Source organism: Nilaparvata lugens, chromosome 7, assembly GCF_014356525.2.
Source record: "Nilaparvata lugens isolate BPH chromosome 7, ASM1435652v1, whole genome shotgun sequence".
Taxonomy (NCBI): Eukaryota; Metazoa; Arthropoda; class Insecta; order Hemiptera; family Delphacidae; genus Nilaparvata; species Nilaparvata lugens.
Genome location: NC_052510.1, coordinates 18,171,496 through 18,180,841, shown reverse-complemented (window position 1 = coordinate 18,180,841; position 9,346 = coordinate 18,171,496). Strand labels below are relative to the sequence as shown.

The window sequence follows — 9,346 nt, the reverse complement described above, 5'->3', positions numbered from 1 at the left end:
TTAGAAGACTTATTGCGAGCTAGAATAGAGAAGCTGATAAGTACTACGGTGGGTTGTCATGGCAACCATAGGATGCTACTGTTGCTCACGCAAGCCGGCTAATGTTGTCTGAGTGGGAAAGAAGATAACAGATAAGATTCTTGTTCCTTAGGCTAGATAATCGGAAACCTTAATACCTTAATACCTTAATACCTTCAGCTTCATCCATTACCCACAATTGTGGGATCGATGGCGTCAAAAAATCAAAATACGTACATATCTATTATTTTTTAGAAAATTTAATATGTCTTCAATATAATAGCATCAAGTTTATAGGTTATGTTATGCATAATAATAATAATAATAATTAAGGTAAGTGTAACGTACATTTGCATTTTGCAACAGAAACAGCTTCTTATAGAGTATTGTTTTACAGGCTAATCTTTTTTTATGTAATGTATTCAAATGTAATTATAATTAGGATTGGGATAATACAAAAATATACTTTTTGCTTAGTGATATCTATTACATTGTGACAGAATTTGGTTTCTCAATAATTCTCATCCTGAGGTAAGTTTAATGTGGACTAAGTTACTAAAGTTGAAAATATTATTTTAAAATAGCAAATTTAATTTATTAATAATAGGCTAGCAACTTTTATTAATTTCTTTGTTCTATCATTAGAATACTTGAATAATATTAGAAGTAGGGGTACTGAATAGGCTAAATATATTTAGACCTTATTCCCTATTGTGAGATATTTATGAATTTCATCTTCTTTTAAATACTGTAGTTAGGTTACTGCATCATTTATTCAATAAATTAAATAAAAAAGGATTTGCTAACATAAGTGATTTACATGTAGGCCTACTGCAGTCAGGCTACTTGTTGGAAAATCCATTTAGAGAAATGATTCAAGATTAAGCTTAGAGTGGTTTAGCCAAATGTGGATTGTTTTATAAAATAAAGTTTTTCAGTATTTTATAAAAAGTTTTCCATTAACCAAATTATAAACTGAATGAAATTCAACCAGACTCACTGAAGCCCTAGAGCTGATTGGATTGGTTGTTTGAAGATAATTTATATACGGTACTCAGACTACTGTAATTTGTAGCATCATAGAGAAACAATAGCATAAAAAACATCTCATGGTGTTTAATTTAATGGTTTAGTATAGGGCTCTTATGTTGTAAATTTCACTGTTAACTCAAGCCGCTGATATTCCTATGGTATTTTTGCTTTATGGTAACTCAATATAAATATAATAACTCTGGTACTATGAGGTCCACCTAATGGCAGCATTTGATTAACATTGGTGTTGCTATTCTTGTCTATCATTAGACAAATCAAATTGCTTTGGAAATTGAAATAAGTTTTGCTCTATCCTCATGTTGCTTCACATGATTGTTTTTTTACAATGTAAAAATATACCTAATTAATTAGACCTTACAAAAAGATTTAATTTAAATCATGAAAATTTATGAATTACTAATTGAATAATATATTTTCTTGACGAATAAAATATTATTTATTATTATTATTAAATAGAATGCACATTTAATATTGGGTTACATCAGATATGTTATTCCGAATCAGCTATTCTCTATTATAGGAGCCAGTGGCAATACAGGAAATCGGCAACGCTGTTGTCCTATCTTTTCTACTGGCATTATAGCATTGACCTAACTATAAGCCTACTTGAATGAATGAATTTATTTGCCAAAAACAAGATACAAACATAAAAATTAAGGAAATGTTAATCTATTTAATTAGAAATTATAACAAAATGATATCCTTATTTATGATAATAGTATTAATAAATTAAGATTAAATTTATGCTCACATGCATGAGTACAGTAGGTGAGGCAAAAATACCTGCAGAAGGAAGATTCCTTGTTTGCCAGTGTGACTCGTATAATCAGCTGTACTTAAGTATCGCTGTATTTATTTACCCTCTTTGAATGAGTAGTTTTCATTTGATCGCCAACTTTTTTCATGCTAATGTTAAATTTAATATTATACAAAAGTTTTCCTTATAAATTAACTTGAACTTATTATTTATATTTTACAGTGCCAAACTGATCAACTGCATCCTAATGGAACGTTCAAGATGTGATTCAGTAACTGATACGGTTGTTGCAATAATTATTTTTGACCAAGTAAGTAAACAATTCACCATGAAATGGAATTTTTGCTTTTGCTCCAAATCAGTATGGGCTGGGACACACAGAGAACAATCTGCGGGAAGCGGTCAGAGTGGCCTTCATCTATATTTTAGATATTCATGTCTATAACCTGCTAAGACCTCTCTGATTCCTGTCTGCAGATCGCTGTGTGTGTGTCCAAGCCACAAAGTTTTACCTTATTTATAAATATTGTGCGCCACCCACTTGGAAAACATTTTACAGGTGACATTTTTGTACTGTTTCGATTTGGATACTATCAAAAACAACTTGAATATGGTAATTTTAAAAAATCGATTTAATTTACTTAGAATTGATATTCTGAGAAATCAAATATGTAATGAGACAGGCAATACTTTCTTGATCACTTTATACTTGTTTTCACCCCTCTGGAAACGCTGCTGCATTGTGGTCGTCAGGCTAGTTTTACACTCATTCGGTTCGTTTCGTTTTCGGCAAATCCCGATAAGTGTGAAACGGTAATACGGTTTGAATTCAGTACCGAATAGAAACCGCATAGAACCGAACGCCTATTTGACACTTGACTCTAATAAATTCCATCAGGTTTCAATTCGTTGCTAGCGAGAGGCTACTTTCACACACTTTCGGTTCGGTTCGTTTCGTTTTTGGCGAATTCCTATAAGTGTGAAGCGATGATTCGGTTTGAATTCGGTACCGAATAGCAACCGCATAGCACCGAACGCCCCCTCGACACGAATAGGTTTTATCATATTCGAATTTGTTGCTAGGGAAACAGGAAAAAACAAAGTCTTCTACACACGCTGGCCTTTTTTGTTTTTATTTTAACCTGATATCGTGATTATCTGTTTCAAAATTTCCCAAGTCAAAATCATATGGTCAATTCAATTCTGTTAGTTCACAGGAACATTTTTTTCTCAATGAATAGTTTGCCAAAAAAATATGAAAGATATAAATTAAAACTCAGGGAGAATTTTTTTCCACGAATATTATATGATTTCATCAATGGAGAGAAGAGATGAAGTTTATATAATACCATGTGTCAAAACAAGGAACAAATTTTCAATTTAAAAAAATTATCTCTCTAAACATCCAAAATTAACATAATCAAAAAGAAACTATTCAAATAATTCACAATTTTTAATTAACTTTTAGGGTCGGTTTCCGAGCTCGGGATTTAGCTAAGTTCTAGACTTTAACTGGCTTTAAACTCTGGAGTCAGAAAATTGGCTTTCCGAGTCAGAGCGTTGACGTAGTCGAGGACTTAAATAGACTGTGTAGTTTAGAGATCACGTTAGACCCTGGAGTTTGTAATTTCGCTTTCTGAGTGAAGGGCTTTTAAGTCCAGGACTTAAAACAGCGTGATTTTAAACCCTCGACTGGGGTAGGGTTTAAATTCAAGTTCTAGACTTAACTGAGCAAACACAATTCAGTTATTGTTTTGGAGAAGATAAAAAGCCAAATAATTGTCATGGAATACAGTTTTTTTTTCAAAACAAATACGTTTTCAAACTCAGTAGCCTAATTAAATTTTCATTCATAATCACTGGTTAGGATCAATGATCAATAATAGCATAACGTAAAATGAAATGTTTATTCATTCACCTTTCAAAGGTTTTGCTTTGAATAGGCCTACAAAGAAATTGAAACGTATTTTCACAAAATAGTTTGGAGAGCATGCTCATTTGAATTGTCCCGCTGCAATCAGCTGTTTCCGTTTTGCTATAATGCCAACAATACAACAGCAAAATATTGTGAATTTCCCTCATGTTTACTGCGTTAAAGTCCTGGACTCAAATAAGTCGAGAACTTGATAGACTCCGGAGTTTAGAAGATAAAATCGTGACTCAGAAAGTCAATTTAGACCCGAGAGCTTATTTTAGTCCTAGACTCTGTAAGTCCAGAACTTATAGATCCCGAGCTCGGAAACCGGCCCTAAGTCTAGAACTTGAATTTATACCCTACCCCAGTCGAGGGTTTAAAATCACGCTGTTTTAAGTCCTGGACGATTTTTGATAAATCCTTGACTTGGAAAGAGGCGAGAATCTAATTCAAGTCCTGGACTTATAAGCCCTTCACTCAGAAAGCGAAATTATAAACTCCAGGGTCTAACGTGATGTCTAAACTCCAGGGTCTATTTGAGTCCTCGACTACGTTAACGCTCTGACTCGGAAAACCAATTGACTACATCTGATTTTGAATCTGACTCCAGAGTTTAAAGCCAGTCAAAGTCTAGAACTTGGCTAAATCCCGAGCTCGGAAACCGGCCCTAAATTTTTGTTGTTCAAGAAATAACATCTTACAATTTAACACCAGCTGTTATATTTAAATATACCAGCATGACCTGTGAAAATCCAAACACAGCTGTTTTTGAGAAGAAAATACCTAATTAGAACCGTACGAATTAAAACCTGACATGTATGAAAGCCTCATTCGTTTTCGGTAACGAACCGAACCGAATGCGTGTGAAGCGTCTAAGCCTCACTGTGCAGAATAAGCCTCGTCGACAGAGTGGTGGTCATGATGTGGGTCTGTCTACCCGCTAACTTTTCAGGGTCTTCTTCAACTTGTCCTCTTTCTATGCTTCGTACAGTAGCTGCAACCTTGTTCAATATTCTTTTGCTCAATAATTCAGGCCTATTCCTGGCCAAGGTTGAAGTCACTTCCACTACATGGATCAATTTTGCTTGTAGATCTTTTTATAGTGATGAGTTTCTTCATTTATTGTGAACATTTGTGGTTTCCATTCCACCATTAAGGCTGATTCCAGGATAAACATTGCAGGCAGAGTCAAAATGAGGCCACAAAGGTTGAAATAGTGGTCTACAATGAGCAACTATCTTGAATAATGAATCCTCAAAGTTTCATGAATTTATTTGCTCCCAATTCAGCAATGGATCGGATCTCACCCAAGATTTAAACTATATATCGCAAAAAGTAAAAATTATGAATTGAGTTTTCCCTTGTGATGTGCTTCATTTAGTGAGACCGATGGTATCCAAATCGGAATAGCCTTCTTTGAAAAATGTTACCATAAAAAGTTTTGAAAATCGTGATGCACAACCTTAAGTTATCATTCTTATCAAACATGCACCTGCCACTCCCACTAAACTGTTGACGTCTTGCTCAAGTGACTCCACTGAATATATTTATGAATACCGACTAGCATAAACTAACTTATTGCCTAAGCACAAAGCAGGTTCAAAAACATCACATTCATATTAGGTGTACTTCGTCTACTTGAGCCTACGTTTATTTATTATAATTTTGTACCAATTTTCACTTAGATAAGACTAAAACTACCATAATTTTATCTTTGATAGATTAACTATAACAATTTTAACATGTCTAGCTATTATGCTTATCAACTCATAAAATATTTTGTATGCAACATCAAAATAATTTAATATTTTATGTTCGCAAGTTTAATATTGATATTTAATGTGTTTTTAAGAGCATTCTAAAAGAGATATATAGAGAAATTGATGTTTTTCTAGCTCAAAAATGTAAACTTGAATCGTGAAATGTGAAGAAAATCATACATTGACAGCCTATCATTTGCATTTGAGCATGTTCCTACTGCTGGCAGCAAATAATAGGATAATAATATATATATTTTAAAATATTGAATGCTGGGATTATAATATTAATCATACTTTTATTATTACAGATTGAATCCACAAAATAATTGAAGAAATGGTTTCAGATGATTACGAACAAGCGCAGCTATCTTTGGAGAGGTAATGCACCTACTGATATCCCGTGATAAGAACTTGGGAGAGATTTAGTGAAAACCTGGAGAACGGCCACTTAGCTCACAAATCTGAGCTGTTGACGTCTTGCTCAAGTGACTCCACTGAATATATTTATGAATACCGACTAGCATAAACTAACTTATTGCCTAAGCACAAAGCAGGTTCAAAAACATCACATTCATATTAGGTGTACTTCGTCTACTTGAGCCTACGTTTATTTATTATAATTTTGTACCAATTTTCACTTAGATAAGACTAAAACTACCATAATTTTATCTTTGATAGATTAACTATAACAATTTTAACATGTCTAGCTATTATGCTTATCAACTCATAAAATATTTTGTATGCAACATCAAAATAATTTAATATTTTATGTTCGCAAGTTTAATATTGATATTTAATGTGTTTTTAAGAGCATTCTAAAAGAGATATATAGAGAAATTGATGTTTTTCTAGCTCAAAAATGTAAACTTGAATCGTGAAATGTGAAGAAAATCATACATTGACAGCCTATCATTTGCATTTGAGCATGTTCCTACTGCTGGCAGCAAATAATAGGATAATAATATATATATTTTAAAATATTGAATGCTGGGATTATAATATTAATCATACTTTTATTATTACAGATTGAATCCACAAAATAATTGAAGAAATGGTTTCAGATGATTACGAACAAGCGCAGCTATCTTTGGAGAGGTAATGCACCTACTGATATCCCGTGATAAGAACTTGGGAGAGATTTAGTGAAAACCTGGAGAACGGCCACTTAGCTCACAAATCTGAGCTGTTCACATCAAGCTGATATTTGTGACAGCCATTATAGCTTTAATCATGTAAGTAAACACTCGATCAGACTATAATTTTCAATTATTTGTATCAATTAACTGCGCCCGGTTCTACTCAGAATAACAAAGGCACAGGTTTCTTTCTTTAAACTACAACAGTACTATCACCGACAGGAGTCGAGTCGGAGCAGTGGTAGCGGACGGTCGTGTTTCGAGGAGCGCAGATAAGATAAACCGTTTCTTGTTTATGCCTTTAGAAATCTTTTTTCATCGTAGATCTTGTCCATAACCTAATAACTTACTTTATTAATTTATTCTTTCAATTAATACGTAATAATCTTTCTAATAATAACTCATCATTAATAACATCAGTAATAAAATCGGTATTGTACCTCTTAAAGTCTACTAAAGTATTTAGTACTTGTCTCTCTATTTGAACTTATTAGTTGCGAATTCATTCATCAGTAACCATAATCAACCAACTTAGCTGTATTAAACTGTATTGAATCGTAAATTATCTCTTTATAAATTGTAGGTTTGAATTACTCTTACTCATAATATTAATATATTTTTTATCCATCCAGGAAATTGAATAAACTAAATTTTTATATATCTGATCATTACCAATAAATATTTCACTGTATAAATTCATTACCGTATAATCGGATACAGGCCATTAAACCTTAAATAAAATGAAAAATAAATAAAACAGGAGTTCTACTATTTTTCTCTTTGGGAGGATGGTGGGAGTGTTTACCGCTACTCCTGGAAACAATTCGTCCACTAGCATCCGTCATAATGGTCATTGAACACAACTTATTTGTACATCTATATGAGATTTGTCCCTTCTGGGATACGTAGCTTTTTCGAAATTTGAATTCGTCAACCCACATTAAACCATCCATTACACTAAAGTCTGCAGTCAGACTATTTCGTTCTGAATTAGTCATATTTTGATGAATAAAGCAAGTAAACAGCAAAACAAAAAAAACTTAAATTAGCCAACAGATTATCATGCAAGCAAGCTAACACGTATTTATATATATATATATTATATATATATATATATATTATATATATATATATTATATATATATATATTATATATATATATATTATATATATATATATTATATATATATATATATATTATATATATATATATATATTATATATATATATATATATATATATATATTATATATATATATATATATATATTATATATATATATATTATATATATATATATTATATATATATATATTATATATATATATATTATATATATATATATATATTATATATATATATATATTATATATATATATATATATATTATATATATATATATATATTATATATATATATATATTATATATATATATATATTATATATATATATATATTATATATATATATATTATATATATATATATATTATATATATATATATTATATATATATATATTATATATATATATATATATTATATATATATATATTATATATATATATATATATTATATATATATATATATTATATATATATATATTATATATATATATATTATATATATATATATATATATATATATTATATATATATATATTATATATATATATATATATTATATATATATATATATATTATATATATATATATTATATATATATATATTATATATATATATATTATATATATATATATTATATATATATATATATATATATATATTATATATATATATATTATATATATATATATTATATATATATATATTATATATATATATATTATATATATATATATTATATATATATATATATATATTATATATATATATATTATATATATATATATATTATATATATATATATATATATATATATATATTATATATATATATATATATATTATATATATATATATATATATATATATATATTATATATATATATATATATATATATATATATTATATATATATATATATATATTATATATATATATATTATATATATATATATATTATATATATATATATATTATATATATATATATATAGATTATTTCTTTCTTACATAATTATCTTTCTGTTGTTTCCACTTATTTTTTTCTGTTACAGTTTCTCGATTGATCAAAGCACCACAGACTGCATCGTTCGTCACCTCTGCCTTTAAGCGCGTTATCACCTACTCCAATAAGCCACCCCAATATCCTTAATAAGCAATAGAAGTTCTTATCGACTGTGTATGACTCATTAATATCCATGTTCTGTATAAATTTATGTGATAGGCCTACTGGTATTAATGTTGATGTACCGTAATGTTTTTTGCTCATGTATAATTGATAATAATACATTAAAAATAAATATAATGTTAAATTATTATTGTTGGTTTTTATTGAACGAGCGTTAGCGAGTTCTCACTTTTGACTTACTGAGGGCCAAAGTCGTCCGTCTGTTTGTATGCTCTGCAATAACTTTAGAAAGAATTGATCAATCAGTTTCAAATTTTAAACACGTATTCTTCAAACCTTTTTACAGGTCAAGTTACAGGTCAGTTACTTTTTACAGGGACACATACTACCGCACCGCGCCAGCACCGTCACCGTGTTTGTTGCCCGCGCCGTCACCGACTAGTTCAGATTACTTTTT

At 29.5% G+C, this 9,346-nt stretch overlaps 2 long non-coding RNA genes across 3 annotated transcripts; both read left to right on the top strand.

Annotated features, from left to right (window-relative positions):
* The first annotated feature begins 329 nt into the window (after positions 1–329).
* On the top strand, positions 330–5,977 carry LOC111059947. Of its 2 annotated transcripts, none has more exons than XR_005571753.1 (3): positions 330–549; positions 2,051–2,138; positions 5,812–5,967. It is a non-coding gene; the product is annotated as an uncharacterized LOC111059947 (long non-coding RNA). The 2 variants fall into 2 exon arrangements; XR_005571754.1 differs by having other exon boundaries at positions 334–549; positions 5,848–5,977.
* A 26-nt stretch (positions 5,978–6,003) lies between these two features.
* On the top strand, positions 6,004–9,079 carry LOC120352293. Its single transcript, XR_005571752.1, has 2 exons — positions 6,004–6,735; positions 8,816–9,079. It is a non-coding gene; the product is annotated as an uncharacterized LOC120352293 (long non-coding RNA).
* Positions 9,080–9,346: the final 267 nt, after the last annotated feature.